General features: G+C 45.6%; 18 non-coding genes and 2 pseudogenes across 18 annotated transcripts; all 20 read right to left on the reverse strand.

The window, feature by feature from the left end:
• Positions 1-858: 858 nt before the first annotated feature.
• On the reverse strand, positions 859-1,049 carry LOC141187766 (U2 spliceosomal RNA). The gene has a single exon (XR_012261921.1). It is a non-coding gene; the product is annotated as a U2 spliceosomal RNA (small nuclear RNA).
• Positions 1,050-2,172: 1,123 nt separating this feature from the next.
• On the reverse strand, positions 2,173-2,364 carry LOC141186008 (U2 spliceosomal RNA). Its single transcript, XR_012260572.1, has one exon. It is a non-coding gene; the product is annotated as a U2 spliceosomal RNA (small nuclear RNA).
• A 777-nt stretch (positions 2,365-3,141) lies between these two features.
• On the reverse strand, positions 3,142-3,250 carry LOC141186173 (U2 spliceosomal RNA; annotated as a pseudogene).
• A 1,120-nt stretch (positions 3,251-4,370) lies between these two features.
• LOC141187767 (U2 spliceosomal RNA) lies at positions 4,371-4,561 on the reverse strand. The gene has a single exon (XR_012261922.1). It is a non-coding gene; the product is annotated as a U2 spliceosomal RNA (small nuclear RNA).
• Positions 4,562-5,681: 1,120 nt separating this feature from the next.
• LOC141187769 (U2 spliceosomal RNA) lies at positions 5,682-5,872 on the reverse strand. Its single transcript, XR_012261924.1, has one exon. It is a non-coding gene; the product is annotated as a U2 spliceosomal RNA (small nuclear RNA).
• A 1,125-nt stretch (positions 5,873-6,997) lies between these two features.
• LOC141186009 (U2 spliceosomal RNA) lies at positions 6,998-7,189 on the reverse strand. Its single transcript, XR_012260573.1, has one exon. It is a non-coding gene; the product is annotated as a U2 spliceosomal RNA (small nuclear RNA).
• Positions 7,190-7,966: 777 nt separating this feature from the next.
• LOC141186174 (U2 spliceosomal RNA) lies at positions 7,967-8,075 on the reverse strand (annotated as a pseudogene).
• A 1,121-nt stretch (positions 8,076-9,196) lies between these two features.
• LOC141187770 (U2 spliceosomal RNA) lies at positions 9,197-9,387 on the reverse strand. The gene has a single exon (XR_012261925.1). It is a non-coding gene; the product is annotated as a U2 spliceosomal RNA (small nuclear RNA).
• A 1,122-nt stretch (positions 9,388-10,509) lies between these two features.
• Positions 10,510-10,700, reverse strand: LOC141187772 (U2 spliceosomal RNA). The gene has a single exon (XR_012261926.1). It is a non-coding gene; the product is annotated as a U2 spliceosomal RNA (small nuclear RNA).
• A 1,120-nt stretch (positions 10,701-11,820) lies between these two features.
• On the reverse strand, positions 11,821-12,011 carry LOC141184199 (U2 spliceosomal RNA). The gene has a single exon (XR_012258977.1). It is a non-coding gene; the product is annotated as a U2 spliceosomal RNA (small nuclear RNA).
• Positions 12,012-13,130: 1,119 nt separating this feature from the next.
• LOC141187773 (U2 spliceosomal RNA) lies at positions 13,131-13,321 on the reverse strand. Its single transcript, XR_012261927.1, has one exon. It is a non-coding gene; the product is annotated as a U2 spliceosomal RNA (small nuclear RNA).
• Positions 13,322-14,441: 1,120 nt separating this feature from the next.
• LOC141185428 (U2 spliceosomal RNA) lies at positions 14,442-14,632 on the reverse strand. The gene has a single exon (XR_012260092.1). It is a non-coding gene; the product is annotated as a U2 spliceosomal RNA (small nuclear RNA).
• Positions 14,633-15,752: 1,120 nt separating this feature from the next.
• On the reverse strand, positions 15,753-15,943 carry LOC141187774 (U2 spliceosomal RNA). The gene has a single exon (XR_012261928.1). It is a non-coding gene; the product is annotated as a U2 spliceosomal RNA (small nuclear RNA).
• Positions 15,944-17,064: 1,121 nt separating this feature from the next.
• On the reverse strand, positions 17,065-17,255 carry LOC141191395 (U2 spliceosomal RNA). The gene has a single exon (XR_012265391.1). It is a non-coding gene; the product is annotated as a U2 spliceosomal RNA (small nuclear RNA).
• Positions 17,256-18,376: 1,121 nt separating this feature from the next.
• LOC141187775 (U2 spliceosomal RNA) lies at positions 18,377-18,567 on the reverse strand. Its single transcript, XR_012261929.1, has one exon. It is a non-coding gene; the product is annotated as a U2 spliceosomal RNA (small nuclear RNA).
• A 1,116-nt stretch (positions 18,568-19,683) lies between these two features.
• On the reverse strand, positions 19,684-19,874 carry LOC141187776 (U2 spliceosomal RNA). The gene has a single exon (XR_012261930.1). It is a non-coding gene; the product is annotated as a U2 spliceosomal RNA (small nuclear RNA).
• Positions 19,875-20,997: 1,123 nt separating this feature from the next.
• On the reverse strand, positions 20,998-21,188 carry LOC141187777 (U2 spliceosomal RNA). The gene has a single exon (XR_012261931.1). It is a non-coding gene; the product is annotated as a U2 spliceosomal RNA (small nuclear RNA).
• Positions 21,189-22,310: 1,122 nt separating this feature from the next.
• LOC141187778 (U2 spliceosomal RNA) lies at positions 22,311-22,501 on the reverse strand. The gene has a single exon (XR_012261932.1). It is a non-coding gene; the product is annotated as a U2 spliceosomal RNA (small nuclear RNA).
• A 1,122-nt stretch (positions 22,502-23,623) lies between these two features.
• On the reverse strand, positions 23,624-23,814 carry LOC141187779 (U2 spliceosomal RNA). The gene has a single exon (XR_012261933.1). It is a non-coding gene; the product is annotated as a U2 spliceosomal RNA (small nuclear RNA).
• A 1,120-nt stretch (positions 23,815-24,934) lies between these two features.
• Positions 24,935-25,125, reverse strand: LOC141187781 (U2 spliceosomal RNA). Its single transcript, XR_012261935.1, has one exon. It is a non-coding gene; the product is annotated as a U2 spliceosomal RNA (small nuclear RNA).
• Between the last annotated feature and the right edge of the window lie 132 nt (positions 25,126-25,257).

The following is a 25,257-nucleotide window of genomic DNA, read 5'->3' on the forward strand; positions in this document are numbered from 1 at the left end:
GGGGGGGGTGGAACGAGCAGCTGTCTACCCTTAGCAGGAGGGTTGCTGATTAATTACCTCTCCTGCTGCTGCTGCTGCTGGCTGTCCAGCAGCAGACTGAAGGTGGCTGCTGCTGTGCGCAGGTATATAAAGGCTCAGAGCCTATTATGACACGCGCAGCCAGCGTTCCATTGCCACATTCCGTCTACTGCAGGCGGGATACCTGGATGGCTGAATGTCACTGAGAAGCTCACAGAGACCGCCATAAGCAACAGTTTAAAAGAATGCCACAGACTAATCAACCAAACTTTTTGGGTTGGTTTCTCTTTTATAGTCTGCAGGCATTAAATGAAAGAAGTCAGTGTTCCAGCAGAGGGAGACAACGTTTCAGAAAAGGCATTGTAGCAAACCAAAAAAGAAATTTTAAGCGCAGCAGAGTAACCAGCTCACATACCTGTTAGCTCAGGTGAGTTTAAAAGGCTGCTGTTGATAACAAGGGCATTTGCTAAATAGATGGTGTGTGTGCAACAATATACTGAAAGGTCAATTATATTGTGCAGCTTATCTCACCACCTGTAGTTATTTAGGTGAAAGCTCCAAAATGCTTGCCTAATATGTCTGTTTATCCAAAAGGAAGTATAGAGGGAGAGCTAGATAGATAGCATTGCATTACATTACATTACATGGCAATGCAATGCACAGTTGCTGAAGTTGAACCAAAATGAGCTTGTCATCTGGCTTCTGCAACTTTTAACATGAAAAATCCAATGAGGAGAAGAAAAGCAAAGCCAAAGAGTCCATCCCAAAATCCGACAAACAAGCAAAATGAACAAAAAGCATTGAATTCAATTCTTTCTGATTTTAGAAACTGCATTAAAGAAGGGGTGCACCGGTCCTGGAGATACTGCAATACCAGGTCAATGCGTGGAGTGGACAGAGCAAGCTCTTTTTCCATCTCCCTGTTCTAAAAATCCATTTAATATATGGTCCCCAGATAGGGGACGTATCAGATATTAAACTGATAAGAACAGATACTACACTTGATCTTAGCCAAAAGGCCGAGAAGCGATAACCAGAATTGGTTTCCGACTACGGTGCCACCCAAGGATTCTGAAAAGTCCATTTGTGGAGATGGCCACCTGGACTCCCGTTAAGAAGACATGCTGTCAACCTCTAGATCCCTCACATGCCTGCACTTTTCGGCTTGCTGCTGCTGCAATCCACGCGTTTTAGATCTGCATAACTCCACCTCTTTTAGCACAGTACCCTCAACCCCCGGCTGTTCCCACCCGCCTCAACACCGTTGGAAGGGAGGAGAACCAATTAAGGCGGGGGGGGGGGGGTGGAACGAGCAGCTGTCTACCCTTAGCAGGAGGGTTGCTGATTAATTACCTCTCCTGCTGCTGCTGCTGCTGGCTGTCCAGCAGCAGACTGAAGGTGGCTGCTTCTGTGCGCAGGTATATAAAGGCTCAGAGCCTATTATGACACGCGCAGCCAGCGTTCCATTGCCACATTCCGTCTACTGCAGGCGGGATACCTGGATGGCTGAATGTCACTGAGAAGCTCACAGAGACCGCCATAAGCAACAGTTTAAAAGAATGCCACAGACTAATCAACCAAACTTTTTGGGTTGGTTTCTCTTTTATAGTCTGCAGGCATTAAATGAAAGAAGTCAGTGTTCCAGCAGAGGGAGACAACGTTTCAGAAAAGGCATTGTAGCAAACCAAAAAAGAAATTTTAAGCGCAGCAGAGTAACCAGCTCACATACCTGTTAGCTCAGGTGAGTTTAAAAGGCTGCTGTTGATAACAAGGGCATTTGCTAAATAGATGGTGTGTGTGCAACAATATACTGAAAGGTCAATTATATTGTGCAGCTTATCTCACCACCTGTAGTTATTTAGGTGAAAGCTCCAAAATGCTTGCCTAATATGTCTGTTTATCCAAAAGGAAGTATAGAGGGAGAGCTAGATAGATAGCATTGCATTACATTACATTACATGGCAATGCAATGCACAGTTGCTGAAGTTGAACCAAAATGAGCTTGTCATCTGGCTTCTGCAACTTTTAACATGAAAAATCCAATGAGGAGAAGAAAAGCAAAGCCAAAGAGTCCATCCCAAAATCCGACAAACAAGCAAAATGAACAAAAAGCATTGAATTCAATTCTTTCTGATTTTAGAAACTGCATTAAAGAAGGGGTGCACCGGTCCTGGAGATACTGCAATACCAGGTCAATGCGTGGAGTGGACAGAGCAAGCTCTTTTTCCATCTCCCTGTTCTAAAAATCCATTTAATATATGGTCCCCAGATAGGGGACGTATCAGATATTAAACCGATAAGAACAGATTTTTTTTTTTTTTTTTTTTTTTTTATCGAAAGCCCGAATTCGTGTACAAAACCCGAGTGCGCTTAAAAAAGTGACAAGTGCCACAAAAAAAGTGCACTAGGATGCTGGTCTTCTTGAAACCCTCTCCAAAAGGAGAAGGGTCCCCCAAACCATTCCCCGTCCCTCCGAGCCAAAAGGCCACAGCGAGGAACAGGGACAAAAAGCCACCTCCAGCCGAAGCCAGAGGCGACCCAATCTTACCCCCAGCACCTGCCCGAGTTCTCACCCGAGCAAGGCACTGGGAGCCAAAGACTGTGCTCCCCTCCCGGAAGAGGGGAGCCAACAACGCTCTCCTCCCGAAAGAGGAGAGCCAGGGGGGTTCAGGGGGGAGCGGAACCTGATGGCCACACACTCCCCCCCTAGACCTGCCAAGAGAGGAACCCGTAAGGGAACCGCATCCCGACAAAATCCTAGTAGGACGTGACACACGTGAATAAGTGGACACACAGTGACAAAGAAATTAAATAAATAGTGAAGGTTTCACAGTATAATACTGCCCGGACCTTCGACCGGGAATTGAAAAATTCCCCATCCTAAGGCCAGAAGGCCCGGAATAAGGGTGTGTGCGAAGAAAGAAAATTTGAAGTGCTTGTGCAAATGTGCCATAAACTCAAGTGGGGTTCCCAATCCCAGTGAGTTAAGGCACCCCAGGGTCACCACTCCTGGGGCACTTCACACTTCGGGCTTTCGATCTTCCCCGGCCCAATGGCGTCGATCCTGGGGGGCCATGCTTTCCACCAGATGACTATATTAGCCACCTGGCGTACTAACAAGCGAATAAACCCCAGTGTGCATAATGTATCAATCTACTAGGGCGGCCAACATCCAAAACCGCCTTTTCGAAAGATACTACACTTGATCTTAGCCAAAAGGCCGAGAAGCGATAACCAGAATTGGTTTCCGACTACGGTGCCACCCAAGGATTCTGAAAAGTCCATTTGTGGAGATGGCCACCTGGACTCCCGTTAAGAAGACATGCTGTCAACCTCTAGATCCCTCACATGCCTGCACTTTTCGGCTTGCTGCTGCTGCAATCCACGCGTTTTAGATCTGCATAACTCCACCTCTTTTAGCACAGTACCCTCAACCCCCGGCTGTTCCCACCCGCCTCAACACCGTTGGAAGGGAGGAGAACCAATTAAGGCGGGGGGGGGGTGGAACGAGCAGCTGTCTACCCTTAGCAGGAGGGTTGCTGATTAATTACCTCTCCTGCTGCTGCTGCTGCTGGCTGTCCAGCAGCAGACTGAAGGTGGCTGCTGCTGTGCGCAGGTATATAAAGGCTCAGAGCCTATTATGACACGCGCAGCCAGCGTTCCATTGCCACATTCCGTCTACTGCAGGCGGGATACCTGGATGGCTGAATGTCACTGAGAAGCTCACAGAGACCGCCATAAGCAACAGTTTAAAAGAATGCCACAGACTAATCAACCAAACTTTTTGGGTTGGTTTCTCTTTTATAGTCTGCAGGCATTAAATGAAAGAAGTCAGTGTTCCAGCAGAGGGAGACAACGTTTCAGAAAAGGCATTGTAGCAAACCAAAAAAGAAATTTTAAGCGCAGCAGAGTAACCAGCTCACATACCTGTTAGCTCAGGTGAGTTTAAAAGGCTGCTGTTGATAACAAGGGCATTTGCTAAATAGATGGTGTGTGTGCAACAATATACTGAAAGGTCAATTATATTGTGCAGCTTATCTCACCACCTGTAGTTATTTAGGTGAAAGCTCCAAAATGCTTGCCTAATATGTCTGTTTATCCAAAAGGAAGTATAGAGGGAGAGCTAGATAGATAGCATTGCATTACATTACATTACATGGCAATGCAATGCACAGTTGCTGAAGTGGAACCAAAATGAGCTTGTCATCTGGCTTCTGCAACTTTTAACATGAAAAATCCAATGAGGAGAAGAAAAGCAAAGCCAAAGAGTCCATCCCAAAATCCGACAAACAAGCAAAATGAACAAAAAGCATTGAATTCAATTCTTTCTGATTTTAGAAACTGCATTAAAGAAGGGGTGCACCGGTCCTGGAGATACTGCAATACCAGGTCAATGCGTGGAGTGGACAGAGCAAGCTCTTTTTCCATCTCCCTGTTCTAAAAATCCATTTAATATATGGTCCCCAGATAGGGGACGTATCAGATATTAAACTGATAAGAACAGATACTACACTTGATCTTAGCCAAAAGGCCGAGAAGCGATAACCAGAATTGGTTTCCGACTACGGTGCCACCCAAGGATTCTGAAAAGTCCATTTGTGGAGATGGCCACCTGGACTCCCGTTAAGAAGACATGCTGTCAACCTCTAGATCCCTCACATGCCTGCACTTTTCGGCTTGCTGCTGCTGCAATCCACGCGTTTTAGATCTGCATAACTCCACCTCTTTTAGCACAGTACCCTCAACCCCCGGCTGTTCCCACCCACCTCAACACCGTTGGAAGGGAGGAGAACCAATTAAGGCGGGGGGGGGGTGGAACGAGCAGCTGTCTACCCTTAGCAGGAGGGTTGCTGATTAATTACCTCTCCTGCTGCTGCTGCTGCTGGCTGTCCAGCAGCAGACTGAAGGTGGCTGCTGCTGTGCGCAGGTATATAAAGGCTCAGAGCCTATTATGACACGCGCAGCCAGCGTTCCATTGCCACATTCCGTCTACTGCAGGCGGGATACCTGGATGGCTGAATGTCACTGAGAAGCTCACAGAGACCGCCATAAGCAACAGTTTAAAAGAATGCCACAGACTAATCAACCAAACTTTTTGGGTTGGTTTCTCTTTTATAGTCTGCAGGCATTAAATGAAAGAAGTCAGTGTTCCAGCAGAGGGAGACAACGTTTCAGAAAAGGCATTGTAGCAAACCAAAAAAGAAATTTTAAGCGCAGCAGAGTAACCAGCTCACATACCTGTTAGCTCAGGTGAGTTTAAAAGGCTGCTGTTGATAACAAGGGCATTTGCTAAATAGATGGTGTGTGTGCAACAATATACTGAAAGGTCAATTATATTGTGCAGCTTATCTCACCACCTGTTGTTATTTAGGTGAAAGCTCCAAAATGCTTGCCTAATATGTCTGTTTATCCAAAAGGAAGTATAGAGGGAGAGCTAGATAGATAGCATTGCATTACATTACATTACATGGCAATGCAATGCACAGTTGCTGAAGTTGAACCAAAATGAGCTTGTCATCTGGCTTCTGCAACTTTTAACATGAAAAATCCAATGAGGAGAAGAAAAGCAAAGCCAAAGAGTCCATCCCAAAATCCGACAAACAAGCAAAATGAACAAAAAGCATTGAATTCAATTCTTTCTGATTTTAGAAACTGCATTAAAGAAGGGGTGCACCGGTCCTGGAGATACTGCAATACCAGGTCAATGCGTGGAGTGGACAGAGCAAGCTCTTTTTCCATCTCCCTGTTCTAAAAATCCATTTAATATATGGTCCCCAGATAGGGGACGTATCAGATATTAAACTGATAAGAACAGATACTACACTTGATCTTAGCCAAAAGGCCGAGAAGCGATAACCAGAATTGGTTTCCGACTACGGTGCCACCCAAGGATTCTGAAAAGTCCATTTGTGGAGATGGCCACCTGGACTCCCGTTAAGAAGACATGCTGTCAACCTCTAGATCCCTCACATGCCTGCACTTTTCGGCTTGCTGCTGCTGCAATCCACGCGTTTTAGATCTGCATAACTCCACCTCTTTTAGCACAGTACCCTCAACCCCCGGCTGTTCCCACCCGCCTCAACACCGTTGGAAGGGAGGAGAACCAATTAAGGCGGGGGGGGGGGGGGGTGGAACGAGCAGCTGTCTACCCTTAGCAGGAGGGTTGCTGATTAATTACCTCTCCTGCTGCTGCTGCTGCTGGCTGTCCAGCAGCAGACTGAAGGTGGCTGCTTCTGTGCGCAGGTATATAAAGGCTCAGAGCCTATTATGACACGCGCAGCCAGCGTTCCATTGCCACATTCCGTCTACTGCAGGCGGGATACCTGGATGGCTGAATGTCACTGAGAAGCTCACAGAGACCGCCATAAGCAACAGTTTAAAAGAATGCCACAGACTAATCAACCAAACTTTTTGGGTTGGTTTCTCTTTTATAGTCTGCAGGCATTAAATGAAAGAAGTCAGTGTTCCAGCAGAGGGAGACAACGTTTCAGAAAAGGCATTGTAGCAAACCAAAAAAGAAATTTTAAGCGCAGCAGAGTAACCAGCTCACATACCTGTTAGCTCAGGTGAGTTTAAAAGGCTGCTGTTGATAACAAGGGCATTTGCTAAATAGATGGTGTGTGTGCAACAATATACTGAAAGGTCAATTATATTGTGCAGCTTATCTCACCACCTGTAGTTATTTAGGTGAAAGCTCCAAAATGCTTGCCTAATATGTCTGTTTATCCAAAAGGAAGTATAGAGGGAGAGCTAGATAGATAGCATTGCATTACATTACATTACATGGCAATGCAATGCACAGTTGCTGAAGTTGAACCAAAATGAGCTTGTCATCTGGCTTCTGCAACTTTTAACATGAAAAATCCAATGAGGAGAAGAAAAGCAAAGCCAAAGAGTCCATCCCAAAATCCGACAAACAAGCAAAATGAACAAAAAGCATTGAATTCAATTCTTTCTGATTTTAGAAACTGCATTAAAGAAGGGGTGCACCGGTCCTGGAGATACTGCAATACCAGGTCAATGCGTGGAGTGGACAGAGCAAGCTCTTTTTCCATCTCCCTGTTCTAAAAATCCATTTAATATATGGTCCCCAGATAGGGGACGTATCAGATATTAAACCGATAAGAACAGATTTTTTTTTTTTTTTTTTTTTTTTTATCGAAAGCCCGAATTCGTGTACAAAACCCGAGTGCGCTTAAAAAAGTGACAAGTGCCACAAAAAAAGTGCACTAGGATGCTGGTCTTCTTGAAACCCTCTCCAAAAGGAGAAGGGTCCCCCAAACCATTCCCCGTCCCTCCGAGCCAAAAGGCCACAGCGAGGAACAGGGACAAAAAGCCACCTCCAGCCGAAGCCAGAGGCGACCCAATCTTACCCCCAGCACCTGCCCGAGTTCTCACCCAAGCAAGGCACTGGGAGCCAAAGACTGTGCTCCCCTCCCGGAAGAGGGGAGCCAACAACGCTCTCCTCCCGAAAGAGGAGAGCCAGGGGGGTTCAGGGGGGAGCGGAACCTGATGGCCACACACTCCCCCCCTAGACCTGCCAAGAGAGGAACCCGTAAGGGAACCGCATCCCGACAAAATCCTAGTAGGACGTGACACACGTGAATAAGTGGACACACAGTGACAAAGAAATTAAATAAATAGTGAAGGTTTCACAGTATAATACTGCCCGGACCTTCGACCGGGAATTGAAAAATTCCCCATCCTAAGGCCAGAAGGCCCGGAATAAGGGTGTGTGCGAAGAAAGAAAATTTGAAGTGCTTGTGCAAATGTGCCATAAACTCAAGTGGGGTTCCCAATCCCAGTGAGTTAAGGCACCCCAGGGTCACCACTCCTGGGGCACTTCACACTTCGGGCTTTCGATCTTCCCCGGCCCAATGGCGTCGATCCTGGGGGGCCATGCTTTCCACCAGATGACTATATTAGCCACCTGGCGTACTAACAAGCGAATAAACCCCAGTGTGCATAATGTATCAATCTACTAGGGCGGCCAACATCCAAAACCGCCTTTTCGAAAGATACTACACTTGATCTTAGCCAAAAGGCCGAGAAGCGATAACCAGAATTGGTTTCCGACTACGGTGCCACCCAAGGATTCTGAAAAGTCCATTTGTGGAGATGGCCACCTGGACTCCCGTTAAGAAGACATGCTGTTAACCTCTAGATCCCTCACATGCCTGCACTTTTCGGCTTGCTGCTGCTGCAATCCACGCGTTTTAGATCTGCATAACTCCACCTCTTTTAGCACAGTACCCTCAACCCCCGGCTGTTCCCACCCGCCTCAACACCGTTGGAAGGGAGGAGAACCAATTAAGGCGGGGGGGGGGGTGGAACGAGCAGCTGTCTACCCTTAGCAGGAGGGTTGCTGATTAATTACCTCTCCTGCTGCTGCTGCTGCTGGCTGTCCAGCAGCAGACTGAAGGTGGCTGCTGCTGTGCGCAGGTATATAAAGGCTCAGAGCCTATTATGACACGCGCAGCCAGCGTTCCATTGCCACATTCCGTCTACTGCAGGCGGGATACCTGGATGGCTGAATGTCACTGAGAAGCTCACAGAGACCGCCATAAGCAACAGTTTAAAAGAATGCCACAGACTAATCAACCAAACTTTTTGGGTTGGTTTCTCTTTTATAGTCTGCAGGCATTAAATGAAAGAAGTCAGTGTTCCAGCAGAGGGAGACAACGTTTCAGAAAAGGCATTGTAGCAAACCAAAAAAGAAATTTTAAGCGCAGCAGAGTAACCAGCTCACATACCTGTTAGCTCAGGTGAGTTTAAAAGGCTGCTGTTGATAACAAGGGCATTTGCTAAATAGATGGTGTGTGTGCAACAATATACTGAAAGGTCAATTATATTGTGCAGCTTATCTCACCACCTGTAGTTATTTAGGTGAAAGCTCCAAAATGCTTGCCTAATATGTCTGTTTATCCAAAAGGAAGTATAGAGGGAGAGCTAGATAGATAGCATTGCATTACATTACATTACATGGCAATGCAATGCACAGTTGCTGAAGTGGAACCAAAATGAGCTTGTCATCTGGCTTCTGCAACTTTTAACATGAAAAATCCAATGAGGAGAAGAAAAGCAAAGCCAAAGAGTCCATCCCAAAATCCGACAAACAAGCAAAATGAACAAAAAGCATTGAATTCAATTCTTTCTGATTTTAGAAACTGCATTAAAGAAGGGGTGCACCGGTCCTGGAGATACTGCAATACCAGGTCAATGCGTGGAGTGGACAGAGCAAGCTCTTTTTCCATCTCCCTGTTCTAAAAATCCATTTAATATATGGTCCCCAGATAGGGGACGTATCAGATATTAAACTGATAAGAACAGATACTACACTTGATCTTAGCCAAAAGGCCGAGAAGCGATAACCAGAATTGGTTTCCGACTACGGTGCCACCCAAGGATTCTGAAAAGTCCATTTGTGGAGATGGCCACCTGGACTCCCGTTAAGAAGACATGCTGTCAACCTCTAGATCCCTCACATGCCTACACTTTTCGGCTTGCTGCTGCTGCAATCCACGCGTTTTAGATCTGCATAACTCCACCTCTTTTAGCACAGTACCCTCAACCCCCGGCTGTTCCCACCCGCCTCAACACCGTTGGAAGGGAGGAGAACCAATTAAGGCGGGGGGGGGGGGTGGAACGAGCAGCTGTCTACCCTTAGCAGGAGGGTTGCTGATTAATTACCTCTCCTGCTGCTGCTGCTGCTGGCTGTCCAGCAGCAGACTGAAGGTGGCTGCTGCTGTGCGCAGGTATATAAAGGCTCAGAGCCTATTATGACACGCGCAGCCAGCGTTCCATTGCCACATTCCGTCTACTGCAGGCGGGATACCTGGATGGCTGAATGTCACTGAGAAGCTCACAGAGACCGCCATAAGCAACAGTTTAAAAGAATGCCACAGACTAATCAACCAAACTTTTTGGGTTGGTTTCTCTTTTATAGTCTGCAGGCATTAAATGAAAGAAGTCAGTGTTCCAGCAGAGGGAGACAACGTTTCAGAAAAGGCATTGTAGCAAACCAAAAAAGAAATTTTAAGTGCAGCAGAGTAACCAGCTCACATACCTGTTAGCTCAGGTGAGTTTAAAAGGCTGCTGTTGATAACAAGGGCATTTGCTAAATAGATGGTGTGTGTGCAACAATATACTGAAAGGTCAATTATATTGTGCAGCTTATCTCACCACCTGTAGTTATTTAGGTGAAAGCTCCAAAATGCTTGCCTAATATGTCTGTTTATCCAAAAGGAAGTATAGAGGGAGAGCTAGATAGATAGCATTGCATTACATTACATTACATGGCAATGCAATGCACAGTTGCTGAAGTTGAACCAAAATGAGCTTGTCATCTGGCTTCTGCAACTTTTAACATGAAAAATCCAATGAGGAGAAGAAAAGCAAAGCCAAAGAGTCCATCCCAAAATCCGACAAACAAGCAAAATGAACAAAAAGCATTGAATTCAATTCTTTCTGATTTTAGAAACTGCATTAAAGAAGGGGTGCACCGGTCCTGGAGATACTGCAATACCAGGTCAATGCGTGGAGTGGACAGAGCAAGCTCTTTTTCCATCTCCCTGTTCTAAAAATCCATTTAATATATGGTCCCCAGATAGGGGACGTATCAGATATTAAACTGATAAGAACAGATACTACACTTGATCTTAGCCAAAAGGCCGAGAAGCGATAACCAGAATTGGTTTCCGACTACGGTGCCACCCAAGGATTCTGAAAAGTCCATTTGTGGAGATGGCCACCTTGACTCCCGTTAAGAAGACATGCTGTCAACCTCTAGATCCCTCACATGCCTGCACTTTTCGGCTTGCTGCTGCTGCAATCCACGCATTTTAGATCTGCATAACTCCACCTCTTTTAGCACAGTACCCTCAACCCCCGGCTGTTCCCACCCGCCTCAACACCGTTGGAAGGGAGGAGAACCAATTAAGGCGGGGGGGGGGTGGAACGAGCAGCTGTCTACCCTTAGCAGGAGGGTTGCTGATTAATTACCTCTCCTGCTGCTGCTGCTGCTGGCTGTCCAGCAGCAGACTGAAGGTGGCTGCTGCTGTGCGCAGGTATATAAAGGCTCAGAGCCTATTATGACACGCGCAGCCAGCGTTCCATTGCCACATTCCGTCTACTGCAGGCGGGATACCTGGATGGCTGAATGTCACTGAGAAGCTCACAGAGACCGCCATAAGCAACAGTTTAAAAGAATGCCACAGACTAATCAACCAAACTTTTTGGGTTGGTTTCTCTTTTATAGTCTGCAGGCATTAAATGAAAGAAGTCAGTGTTCCAGCAGAGGGAGACAACGTTTCAGAAAAGGCATTGTAGCAAACCAAAAAAGAAATTTTAAGCGCAGCAGAGTAACCAGCTCACATACCTGTTAGCTCAGGTGAGTTTAAAAGGCTGCTGTTGATAACAAGGGCATTTGCTAAATAGATGGTGTGTGTGCAACAATATACTGAAAGGTCAATTATATTGTGCAGCTTATCTCACCACCTGTAGTTATTTAGGTGAAAGCTCCAAAATGCTTGCCTAATATGTCTGTTTATCCAAAAGGAAGTATAGAGGGAGAGCTAGATAGATAGCATTGCATTACATTACATTACATGGCAATGCAATGCACAGTTGCTGAAGTTGAACCAAAATGAGCTTGTCATCTGGCTTCTGCAACTTTTAACATGAAAAATCCAATGAGGAGAAGAAAAGCAAAGCCAAAGAGTCCATCCCAAAATCCGACAAACAAGCAAAATGAACAAAAAGCATTGAATTCAATTCTTTCTGATTTTAGAAACTGCATTAAAGAAGGGGTGCACCGGTCCTGGAGATACTGCAATACCAGGTCAATGCGTGGAGTGGACAGAGCAAGCTCCTTTTCCATCTCCCTGTTCAAAAAATCCATTTAATATATGGTCCCCAGATAGGGGACGTATCAGATATTAAACTGATAAGAACAGATACTACACTTGATCTTAGCCAAAAGGCCGAGAAGCGATAGCCAGAATTGGTTTCCGACTACGGTGCCACCCAAGGATTCTGAAAAGTCCATTTGTGGAGATGGCCACCTGGACTCCCGTTAAGAAGACATGCTGTCAACCTCTAGATCCCTCACATGCCTGCACTTTTCGGCTTGCTGCTGCTGCAATCCACGCGTTTTAGATCTGCATAACTCCACCTCTTTTAGCACAGTACCCTCAACCCCCGGCTGTTCCCACCCGCCTCAACACCGTTGGAAGGGAGGAGAACCAATTAAGGCGGGGGGGGGTGGAACGAGCAGCTGTCTACCCTTAGCAGGAGGGTTGCTGATTAATTACCTCTCCTGCTGCTGCTGCTGCTGGCTGTCCAGCAGCAGACTGAAGGTGGCTGCTGCTGTGCGCAGGTATATAAAGGCTCAGAGCCTATTATGACATGCGCAGCCAGCGTTCCATTGCCACATTCCGTCTACTGCAGGCGGGATACCTGGATGGCTGAATGTCACTGAGAAGCTCACAGAGGCCGCCATAAGCAACAGTTTAAAAGAATGCCACAGACTAATCAACCAAACTTTTTGGGTTGGTTTCTCTTTTATAGTCTGCAGGCATTAAATGAAAGAAGTCAGTGTTCCAGCAGAGGGAGACAACGTTTCAGAAAAGGCATTGTAGCAAACCAAAAAAGAAATTTTAAGCGCAGCAGAGTAACCAGCTCACATACCTGTTAGCTCAGGTGAGTTTAAAAGGCTGCTGTTGATAACAAGGGCATTTGCTAAATAGATGGTGTGTGTGCAACAATATACTGAAAGGTCAATTATATTGTGCAGCTTATCTCACCACCTGTAGTTATTTAGGTGAAAGCTCCAAAATGCTTGCCTAATATGTCTGTTTATCCAAAAGGAAGTATAGAGGGAGAGCTAGATAGATAGCATTGCATTACATTACATTACATGGCAATGCAATGCACAGTTGCTGAAGTTGAACCAAAATGAGCTTGTCATCTGGCTTCTGCAACTTTTAACATGAAAAATCCAATGAGGAGAAGAAAAGCAAAGCCAAAGAGTCCATCCCAAAATCCGACAAACAAGCAAAATGAAAAAAAAGCATTGAATTCAATTCTTTCTGATTTTAGAAACTGCATTAAAGAAGGGGTGCACCGGTCCTGGAGATACTGCAATACCAGGTCAATGCGTGGAGTGGACAGAGCAAGCTCTTTTTCCATCTCCCTGTTCTAAAAATCCATTTAATATATGGTCCCCAGATAGGGGACGTATCAGATATTAAACTGATAAGAACAGATACTACACTTGATCTTAGCCAAAAGGCCGAGAAGCGATAACCAGAATTGGTTTCCGACTACGGTGCCACCCAAGGATTCTGAAAAGTCCATTTGTGGAGATGGCCACCTGGACTCCCGTTAAGAAGACATGCTGTCAACCTCTAGATCCCTCACATGCCTGCACTTTTCGGCTTGCTGCTGCTGCAATCCACGCGTTTTAGATCTGCATAACTCCACCTCTTTTAGCACAGTACCCTCAACCCCCGGCTGTTCCCACCCGCCTCAACACCGTTGGAAGGGAGGAGAACCAATTAAGGCGGGGGGGGGGTGGAACGAGCAGCTGTCTACCCTTAGCAGGAGGGTTGCTGATTAATTACCTCTCCTGCTGCTGCTGCTGCTGGCTGTCCAGCAGCAGACTGAAGGTGGCTGCTGCTGTGCGCAGGTATATAAAGGCTCAGAGCCTATTATGACACGCGCAGCCAGCGTTCCATTGCCACATTCCGTCTACTGCAGGCGGGATACCTGGATGGCTGAATGTCACTGAGAAGCTCACAGAGACCGCCATAAGCAACAGTTTAAAAGAATGCCACAGACTAATCAACCAAACTTTTTGGGTTGGTTTCTCTTTTATAGTCTGCAGGCATTAAATGAAAGAAGTCAGTGTTCCAGCAGAGGGAGACAACGTTTCAGAAAAGGCATTGTAGCAAACCAAAAAAGAAATTTTAAGCGCAGCAGAGTAACCAGCTCACATACCTGTTAGCTCAGGTGAGTTTAAAAGGCTGCTGTTGATAACAAGGGCATTTGCTAAATAGATGGTGTGTGTGCAACAATATACTGAAAGGTCAATTATATTGTGCAGCTTATCTCACCACCTGTAGTTATTTAGGTGAAAGCTCCAAAATGCTTGCCTAATATGTCTGTTTATCCAAAAGGAAGTATAGAGGGAGAGCTAGATAGATAGCATTGCATTACATTACATTACATGGCAATGCAATGCACAGTTGCTGAAGTTGAACCAAAATGAGCTTGTCATCTGGCTTCTGCAACTTTTAACATGAAAAATCCAATGAGGAGAAGAAAAGCAAAGCCAAAGAGTCCATCCCAAAATCCGACAAACAAGGAAAATGAACAAAAAGCATTGAATTCAATTCTTTCTGATTTTAGAAACTGCATTAAAGAAGGGGTGCACCGGTCCTGGAGATACTGCAATACCAGGTCAATGCGTGGAGTGGACAGAGCAAGCTCTTTTTCCATCTCCCTGTTCTAAAAATCCATTTAATATATGGTCCCCAGATAGGGGACGTATCAGATATTAAACTGATAAGAACAGATACTACACTTGATATTAGCCAAAAGGCCGAGAAGCGATAACCAGAATTGGTTTCCGACTACGGTGCCACCCAAGGATTCTGAAAAGTCCATTTGTGGAGATGGCCACCTGGACTCCCGTTAAGAAGACATGCTGTCAACCTCTAGATCCCTCACATGCCTGCACTTTTCGGCTTGCTGCTGCTGCAATCCACGCGTTTTAGATCTGCATAACTCCACCTCTTTTAGCACAGTACCCTCAACCCCCGGCTGTTCCCACCCGCCTCAACACCGTTGGAAGGGAGGAGAACCAATTAAGGCGGGGGGGGGGTGGAACGAGCAGCTGTCTACCCTTAGCAGGAGGGTTGCTGATTAATTACCTCTCCTGCTGCTGCTGCTGCTGGCTGTCCAGCAGCAGACTGAAGGTGGCTGCTGCTGTGCGCAGGTATATAAAGGCTCAGAGCCTATTATGACACGCGCAGCCAGCGTTCCATTGCCACATTCCGTCTACTGCAGGCGGGATACCTGGATGGCTGAATGTCACTGAGAAGCTCACAGAGACCGCCATAAGCAACAGTTTAAAAGAATGCCACAGACTAATCAACCAAACTTTTTGGGTTGGTTTCTCTTTTATAGTCTGCAGGCATTAAATGAAAGAAGTCAGTGTTCCAGCAGAGGGAGACAACGTTTCAGAAAAGGCATTGTAGCAAACCAAAAAAGAAATTTTAAGCGCAGCAGAGTAACCAGCTCACATACCTGTTAGCTCAGGTGAGTTTAAAAGGCTGCTGTTGATAACAAGGGCATTTGCTAAATAGATGGTGTGTGTGCAACAATATACTGAAAGGTCAATTATATTGTGCAGCTTATCTCACCACCTGTAGTTATTTAGGTGAAAGCTCCAAAATGCTTGCCTAATATGTCTGTTTATCCAAAAGGAAGTATAGAGGGAGAGCTAGATAGATAGCATTGCATTACATTACATTACATGGCAATGCAATGCACAGTTGCTGAAGTTGAACCAAAATGAGCTTGTCATCTGGCTTCTGCAACTTTTAACATGAAAAATCCAATGAGGAGAAGAAAAGCAAAGCCAAAGAGTCCATCCCAAAACCCGACAAACAAGGAAAATGAACAAAAAGCATTGAATTCAATTCTTTCTGATTTTAGAAACTGCATTAAAGAAGGGGTGCACCGGTCCTGGAGATACTGCAATACCAGGTCAATGCGTGGAGTGGACAGAGCAAGCTCTTTTTCCATCTCCCTGTTCTAAAAATCCATTTAATATATGGTCCCCAGATAGGGGACGTATCAGATATTAAACTGATAAGAACAGATACTACACTTGATCTTAGCCAAAAGGCCGAGAAGCGATAACCAGAATTGGTTTCCGACTACGGTGCCACCCAAGGATTCTGAAAAGTCCATTTGTGGAGATGGCCACCTGGACTCCCGTTAAGAAGACATGCTGTCAACCTCTAGATCCCTCACATGCCTGCACTTTTCGGCTTGCTGCTGCTGCAATCCACGCGTTTTAGATCTGCATAACTCCACCTCTTTTAGCACAGTACCCTCAACCCCCGGCTGTTCCCACCCGCCTCAACACCGTTGGAAGGGAGGAGAACCAATTAAGGCGGGGGGGGGGGTGGAACGAGCAGCTGTCTACCCTTAGCAGGAGGGTTGCTGATTAATTACCTCTCCTGCTGCTGCTGCTGCTGGCTGTCCAGCAGCAGACTGAAGGTGGCTGCTGCTGTGCGCAGGTATATAAAGGCTCAGAGCCTATTATGACACGCGCAGCCAGCGTTCCATTGCCACATTCCGTCTACTGCAGGCGGGATACCTGGATGGCTGAATGTCACTGAGAAGCTCACAGAGACCGCCATAAGCAACAGTTTAAAAGAATGCCACAGACTAATCAACCAAACTTTTTGGGTTGGTTTCTCTTTTATAGTCTGCAGGCATTAAATGAAAGAAGTCAGTGTTCCAGCAGAGGGAGACAACGTTTCAGAAAAGGCATTGTAGCAAACCAAAAAAGAAATTTTAAGCGCAGCAGAGTAACCAGCTCACATACCTGTTAGCTCAGGTGAGTTTAAAAGGCTGCTGTTGATAACAAGGGCATTTGCTAAATAGATGGTGTGTGTGCAACAATATACTGAAAGGTCAATTATATTGTGCAGCTTATCTCACCACCTGTAGTTATTTAGGTGAAAGCTCCAAAATGCTTGCCTAATATGTCTGTTTATCCAAAAGGAAGTATAGAGGGAGAGCTAGATAGATAGCATTGCATTACATTACATTACATGGCAATGCAATGCACAGTTGCTGAAGTTGAACCAAAATGAGCTTGTCATCTGGCTTCTGCAACTTTTAACATGAAAAATCCAATGAGGAGAAGAAAAGCAAAGCCAAAGAGTCCATCCCAAAATCCGACAAACAAGCAAAATGAACAAAAAGCATTGAATTCAATTCTTTCTGATTTTAGAAACTGCATTAAAGAAGGGATGCACCGGTCCTGGAGATACTGCAATACCAGGTCAATGCGTGGAGTGGACAGAGCAAGCTCTTTTTCCATCTCCCTGTTCTAAAAATCCATTTAATATATGGTCCCCAGATAGGGGACGTATCAGATATTAAACTGATAAGAACAGATACTACACTTGATCTTAGCCAAAAGGCCGAGAAGCGATAACCAGAATTGGTTTCCGACTACGGTGCCACCCAAGGATTCTGAAAAGTCCATTTGTGGAGATGGCCACCTGGACTCCCGTTAAGAAGACATGCTGTCAACCTCTAGATCCCTCACATGCCTGCACTTTTCGGCTTGCTGCTGCTGCAATCCACGCGTTTTAGATCTGCATAACTCCACCTCTTTTAGCACAGTACCCTCAACCCCCGGCTGTTCCCACCCGCCTCAACACCGTTGGAAGGGAGGAGAACCAATTAAGGCGGGGGGGGGGGTGGAACGAGCAGCTGTCTACCCTTAGCAGGAGGGTTGCTGATTAATTACCTCTCCTGCTGCTGCTGCTGCTGGCTGTCCAGCAGCAGACTGAAGGTGGCTGCTGCTGTGCGCAGGTATATAAAGGCTCAGAGCCTATTATGACACGCGCAGCCAGCGTTCCATTGCCACATTCCGTCTACTGCAGGCGGGATACCTGGATGGCTGAATGTCACTGAGAAGCTCACAGAGACCGCCATAAGCAACAGTTTAAAAGAATGCCACCAACTAATCAACCAAACTTTTTGGGTTGGTTTCTCTTTTATAGTCTGCAGGCATTAAATGAAAGAAGTCAGTGTTCCAGCAGAGGGAGACAACGTTTCAGAAAAGGCATTGTAGCAAACCAAAAAAGAAATTTTAAGCGCAGCAGAGTAACCAGCTCACATACCTGTTAGCTCAGGTGAGTTTAAAAGGCTGCTGTTGATAACAAGGGCATTTGCTAAATAGATGGTGTGTGTGCAACAATATACTGAAAGGTCAATTATATTGTGCAGCTTATCTCACCACCTGTAGTTATTTAGGTGAAAGCTCCAAAATGCTTGCCTAATATGTCTGTTTATCCAAAAGGAAGTATAGAGGGAGAGCTAGATAGATAGCATTGCATTACATTACATTACATGGCAATGCAATGCACAGTTGCTGAAGTTGAACCAAAATGAGCTTGTCATCTGGCTTCTGCAACTTTTAACATGAAAAATCCAATGAGGAGAAGAAAAGCAAAGCCAAAGAGTCCATCCCAAAATCCGACAAACAAGCAAAATGAACAAAAAGCATTGAATTCAATTCTTTCTGATTTTAGAAACTGCATTAAAGAAGGGGTGCACCGGTCCTGGAGATACTGCAATACCAGGTCAATGCGTGGAGTGGACAGAGCAAGCTCTTTTTCCATCTCCCTGTTCTAAAAATCCATTTAATATATGGTCCCCAGATAGGGGACGTATCAGATATTAAACTGATAAGAACAGATACTACACTTGATCTTAGCCAAAAGGCCGAGAAGCGATAACCAGAATTGGTTTCCGACTACGGTGCCACCCAAGGATTCTGAAAAGTCCATTTGTGGAGATGGCCACCTGGACTCCCGTTAAGAAGACATGCTGTCAACCTCTAGATCCCTCACATGCCTGCACTTTTCGGCTTGCTGCTGCTGCAATCCACGCGTTTTAGATCTGCATAACTCCACCTCTTTTAGCACAGTACCCTCAACCCCCGGCTGTTCCCACCCGCCTCAACACCGTTGGAAGGGAGGAGAACCAATTAAGGCGGGGGGGGGTGGAACGAGCAGCTGTCTACCCTTAGCAGGAGGGTTGCTGATTAATTACCTCTCCTGCTGCTGCTGCTGGCTGTCCAGCAGCAGACTGAAGGTGGCTGCTGCTGTGCGCAGGTATATAAAGGCTCAGAGCCTATTATGACACGCGCAGCCAGCGTTCCATTGCCACATTCCGTCTACTGCAGGCGGGATACCTGGATGGCTGAATGTCACTGAGAAGCTCACAGAGACCGCCATAAGCAACAGTTTAAAAGAATGCCACAGACTAATCAACCAAACTTTTTGGGTTGGTTTCTCTTTTATAGTCTGCAGGCATTAAATGAAAGAAGTCAGTGTTCCAGCAGAGGGAGACAACGTTTCAGAAAAGGCATTGTAGCAAACCAAAAAAGAAATTTTAAGCGCAGCAGAGTAACCAGCTCACATACCTGTTAGCTCAGGTGAGTTTAAAAGGCTGCTGTTGATAACAAGGGCATTTGCTAAATAGATGGTGTGTGTGCAACAATATACTGAAAGGTCAATTATATTGTGCAGCTTATCTCACCACCTGTAGTTATTTAGGTGAAAGCTCCAAAATGCTTGCCTAATATGTCTGTTTATCCAAAAGGAAGTATAGAGGGAGAGCTAGATAGATAGCATTGCATTACATTACATTACATGGCAATGCAATGCACAGTTGCTGAAGTTGAACCAAAATGAGCTTGTCATCTGGCTTCTGCAACTTTTAACATGAAAAATCCAATGAGGAGAAGAAAAGCAAAGCCAAAGAGTCCATCCCAAAATCCGACAAACAAGCAAAATGAACAAAAAGCATTGAATTCAATTCTTTCTGATTTTAGAAACTGCATTAAAGAAGGGGTGCACCGGTCCTGGAGATACTGCAATACCAGGTCAATGCGTGGAGTGGACAGAGCAAGCTCTTTTTCCATCTCCCTGTTCTAAAAATCCATTTAATATATGGTCCCCAGATAGGGGACGTATCAGATATTAAACTGATAAGAACAGATACTACACTTGATCTTAGCCAAAAGGCCGAGAAGCGATAACCAGAATTGGTTTCCGACTACGGTGCCACCCAAGGATTCTGAAAAGTCCATTTGTGGAGATGGCCACCTGGACTCCCGTTAAGAAGACATGCTGTCAACCTCTAGATCCCTCACATGCCTGCACTTTTCGGCTTGCTGCTGCTGCAATCCACGCGTTTTAGATCTGCATAACTCCACCTCTTTTAGCACAGTACCCTCAACCCCCGGCTGTTCCCACCCGCCTCAACACCGTTGGAAGGGAGGAGAACCAATTAAGGCGGGGGGGGGGGGGTGGAACGAGCAGCTGTCTACCCTTAGCAGGAGGGTTGCTGATTAATTACCTCTCCTGCTGCTGCTGCTGCTGGCTGTCCAGCAGCAGACTGAAGGTGGCTGCTGCTGTGCGCAGGTATATAAAGGCTCAGAGCCTATTATGACACGCGCAGCCAGCGTTCCATTGCCACATTCCGTCTACTGCAGGCGGGATACCTGGATGGCTGAATGTCACTGAGAAGCTCACAGAGACCGCCATAAGCAACAGTTTAAAAGAATGCCACAGACTAATCAACCAAACTTTTTGGGTTGGTTTCTCTTTTATAGTCTGCAGGCATTAAATGAAAGAAGTCAGTGTTCCAGCAGAGGGAGACAACGTTTCAGAAAAGGCATTGTAGCAAACCAAAAAAGAAATTTTAAGCGCAGCAGAGTAACCAGCTCACATACCTGTTAGCTCAGGTGAGTTTAAAAGGCTGCTGTTGATAACAAGGGCATTTGCTAAATAGATGGTGTGTGTGCAACAATATACTGAAAGGTCAATTATATTGTGCAGCTTATCTCACCACCTGTAGTTATTTAGGTGAAAGCTCCAAAATGCTTGCCTAATATGTCTGTTTATCCAAAAGGAAGTATAGAGGGAGAGCTAGATAGATAGCATTGCATTACATTACATTACATGGCAATGCAATGCACAGTTGCTGAAGTTGAACCAAAATGAGCTTGTCATCTGGCTTCTGCAACTTTTAACATGAAAAATCCAATGAGGAGAAGAAAAGCAAAGCCAAAGAGTCCATCCCAAAATCCGACAAACAAGCAAAATGAACAAAAAGCATTGAATTCAATTCTTTCTGATTTTAGAAACTGCATTAAAGAAGGGGTGCACCGGTCCTGGAGATACTGCAATACCAGGTCAATGCGTGGAGTGGACAGAGCAAGCTCTTTTTCCATCTCCCTGTTCTAAAAATCCATTTAATATATGGTCCCCAGATAGGGGACGTATCAGATATTAAACTGATAAGAACAGATACTACACTTGATCTTAGCCAAAAGGCCGAGAAGCGATAACCAGAATTGGTTTCCGACTACGGTGCCACCCAAGGATTCTGAAAAGTCCATTTGTGGAGATGGCCACCTGGACTCCCGTTAAGAAGACATGCTGTCAACCTCTAGATCCCTCACATGCCTGCACTTTTCGGCTTGCTGCTGCTGCAATCCACGCGTTTTAGATCTGCATAACTCCACCTCTTTTAGCACAGTACCCTCAACCCCCGGCTGTTCCCACCCGCCTCAACACCGTTGGAAGGGAGGAGAACCAATTAAGGCGGGGGGGGGGGGTGGAACGAGCAGCTGTCTACCCTTAGCAGGAGGGTTGCTGATTAATTACCTCTCCTGCTGCTGCTGCTGCTGGCTGTCCAGCAGCAGACTGAAGGTGGCTGCTGCTGTGCGCAGGTATATAAAGGCTCAGAGCCTATTATGACACGCGCAGCCAGCGTTCCATTGCCACATTCCGTCTACTGCAGGCGGGATACCTGGATGGCTGAATGTCACTGAGAAGCTCACAGAGACCGCCATAAGCAACAGTTTAAAAGAATGCCACAGACTAATCAACCAAACTTTTTGGGTTGGTTTCTCTTTTATAGTCTGCAGGCATTAAATGAAAGAAGTCAGTGTTCCAGCAGAGGGAGACAACGTTTCAGAAAAGGCATTGTAGCAAACCAAAAAAGAAATTTTAAGCGCAGCAGAGTAACCAGCTCACATACCTGTTAGCTCAGGTGAGTTTAAAAGGCTGCTGTTGATAACAAGGGCATTTGCTAAATAGATGGTGTGTGTGCAACAATATACTGAAAGGTCAATTATATTGTGCAGCTTATCTCACCACCTGTAGTTATTTAGGTGAAAGCTCCAAAATGCTTGCCTAATATGTCTGTTTATCCAAAAGGAAGTATAGAGGGAGAGCTAGATAGATAGCATTGCATTACATTACATTACATGGCAATGCAATGCACAGTTGCTGAAGTTGAACCAAAATGAGCTTGTCATCTGGCTTCTGCAACTTTTAACATGAAAAATCCAATGAGGAGAAGAAAAGCAAAGCCAAAGAGTCCATCCCAAAATCCGACAAACAAGCAAAATGAACAAAAAGCATTGAATTCAATTCTTTCTGATTTTAGAAACTGCATTAAAGAAGGGGTGCACCGGTCCTGGAGATACTGCAATACCAGGTCAATGCGTGGAGTGGACAGAGCAAGCTCTTTTTCCATCTCCCTGTTCTAAAAATCCATTTAATATATGGTCCCCAGATAGGGGACGTATCAGATATTAAACTGATAAGAACAGATACTACACTTGATCTTAGCCAAAAGGCCGAGAAGCGATAACCAGAATTGGTTTCCGACTACTGTGCCACCCAAGGATTCTGAAAAGTCCATTTGTGGAGATGGCCACCTGGACTCCCGTTAAGAAGACATGCTGTCAACCTCTAGATCCCTCACATGCCTGCACTTTTCGGCTTGCTGCTGCTGCAATCCACGCGTTTTAGATCTGCATAACTCCACCTCTTTTAGCACAGTACCCTCAACCCCCGGCTGTTCCCACCCGCCTCAACACCGTTGGAAGGGAGGAGAACCAATTAAGGCGGGGGGGGGGGGGTGGAACGAGCAGCTGTCTACCCTTAGCAGGAGGGTTGCTGATTAATTACCTCTCCTGCTGCTGCTGCTGCTGGCTGTCCAGCAGCAGACTGAAGGTGGCTGCTGCTGTGCGCAGGTATATAAAGGCTCAGAGCCTATTATGACACGCGCAGCCAGCGTTCCATTGCCACATTCCGTCTACTGCAGGCGGGATACCTGGATGGCTGAATGTCACTGAGAAGCTCACAGAGACCGCCATAAGCAACAGTTTAAAAGAATGCCACAGACTAATCAACCAAACTTTTTGGGTTGGTTTCTCTTTTATAGTCTGCAGGCATTAAATGAAAGAAGTCAGTGTTCCAGCAGAGGGAGACAACGTTTCAGAAAAGGCATTGTAGCAAACCAAAAAGAAATTTTAAGCGCAGCAGAGTAACCAGCTCACATACCTGTTAGCTCAGGTGAGTTTAAAAGGCTGCTGTTGATAACAAGGGCATTTGCTAAATAGATGGTGTGTGTGCAACAATATACTGAAAGGTCAATTATATTGTGCAGCTTATCTCACCACCTGTAGTTATTTAGGTGAAAGCTCCAAAATGCTTGCCTAATATGTCTGTTTATCCAAAAGGAAGTATAGAGGGAGAGCTAGATAGATAGCATTGCATTACATTACATTACATGGCAATGCAATGCACAGTTGCTGAAGTTGAACCAAAATGAGCTTGTCATCTGGCTTCTGCAACTTTTAACATGAAAAATCCAATGAGGAGAAGAAAAGCAAAGCCAAAGAGTCCATCCCAAAATCCGACAAACAAGCAAAATGAACAAAAAGCATTGAATTCAATTCTTTCTGATTTTAGAAACTGCATTAAAGAAGGGGTGCACCGGTCCTGGAGATACTGCAATACCAGGTCAATGCGTGGAGTGGACAGAGCAAGCTCTTTTTCCATCTCCCTGTTCTAAAAATCCATTTAATATATGGTCCCCAGATAGGGGACGTATCAGATATTAAACTGATAAGAACAGATACTACACTTGATCTTAGCCAAAAGGCCGAGAAGCGATAACCAGAATTGGTTTCCGACTACGGTGCCACCCAAGGATTCTGAAAAGTCCATTTGTGGAGATGGCCACCTGGACTCCCGTTAAGAAGACATGCTGTCAACCTCTAGATCCCTCACATGCCTGCACTTTTCGGCTTGCTGCTGCTGCAATCCACGCGTTTTAGATCTGCATAACTCCACCTCTTTTAGCACAGTACCCTCAACCCCCGGCTGTTCCCACCCGCCTCAACACCGTTGGAAGGGAGGAGAACCAATTAAGGTGGGGGGGGGGTGGAACGAGCAGCTGTCTACCCTTAGCAGGAGGGTTGCTGATTAATTACCTCTCCTGCTGCTGCTGCTGCTGGCTGTCCAGCAGCAGACTGAAGGTGGCTGCTGCTGTGCGCAGGTATATAAAGGCTCAGAGCCTATTATGACACGCGCAGCCAGCGTTCCATTGCCACATTCCGTCTACTGCAGGCGGGATACCTGGATGGCTGAATGTCACTGAGAAGCTCACAGAGACCGCCATAAGCAACAGTTTAAAAGAATGCCACAGACTAATCAACCAAACTTTTTGGGTTGGTTTCTCTTTTATAGTCTGCAGGCATTAAATGAAAGAAGTCAGTGTTCCAGCAGAGGGAGACAACGTTTCAGAAAAGGCATTGTAGCAAACCAAAAAAGAAATTTTAAGCGCAGCAGAGTAACCAGCTCACATACCTGTTAGCTCAGGTGAGTTTAAAAGGCTGCTGTTGATAACAAGGGCATTTGCTAAATAGATGGTGTGTGTGCAACAATATACTGAAAGGTCAATTATATTGTGCAGCTTATCTCACCACCTGTAGTTATTTAGGTGAAAGCTCCAAAATGCTTGCCTAATATGTCTGTTTATCCAAAAGGAAGTATAGAGGGAGAGCTAGATAGATAGCATTGCATTACATTACATTACATGGCAATGCAATGCACAGTTGCTGAAGTTGAACCAAAATGAGCTTGTCATCTGGCTTCTGCAACTTTTAACATGAAAAATCCAATGAGGAGAAGAAAAGCAAAGCCAAAGAGTCCATCCCAAAATCCGACAAACAAGCAAAATGAACAAAAAGCATTGAATTCAATTCTTTCTGATTTTAGAAACTGCATTAAAGAAGGGGTGCACCGGTCCTGGAGATACTGCAATACCAGGTCAATGCGTGGAGTGGACAGAGCAAGCTCTTTTTCCATCTCCCTGTTCTAAAAATCCATTTAATATATGGTCCCCAGATAGGGGACGTATCAGATATTAAACTGATAAGAACAGATACTACACTTGATCTTAGCCAAAAGGCCGAGAAGCGATAACCAGAATTGGTTTCCGACTACTGTGCCACCCAAGGATTCTGAAAAGTCCATTTGTGGAGATGGCCACCTGGACTCCCGTTAAGAAGACATGCTGTCAACCTCTAGATCCCTCACATGCCTGCACTTTTCG

Source organism: Phyllobates terribilis, unplaced genomic scaffold (assembly GCF_046119375.1).
Source record: "Phyllobates terribilis strain yellow unplaced genomic scaffold, ASM4611937v1 Scaffold_40__1_contigs__length_11209783, whole genome shotgun sequence".
In the NCBI taxonomy this organism is placed as follows: domain Eukaryota; kingdom Metazoa; phylum Chordata; class Amphibia; order Anura; family Dendrobatidae; genus Phyllobates; species Phyllobates terribilis.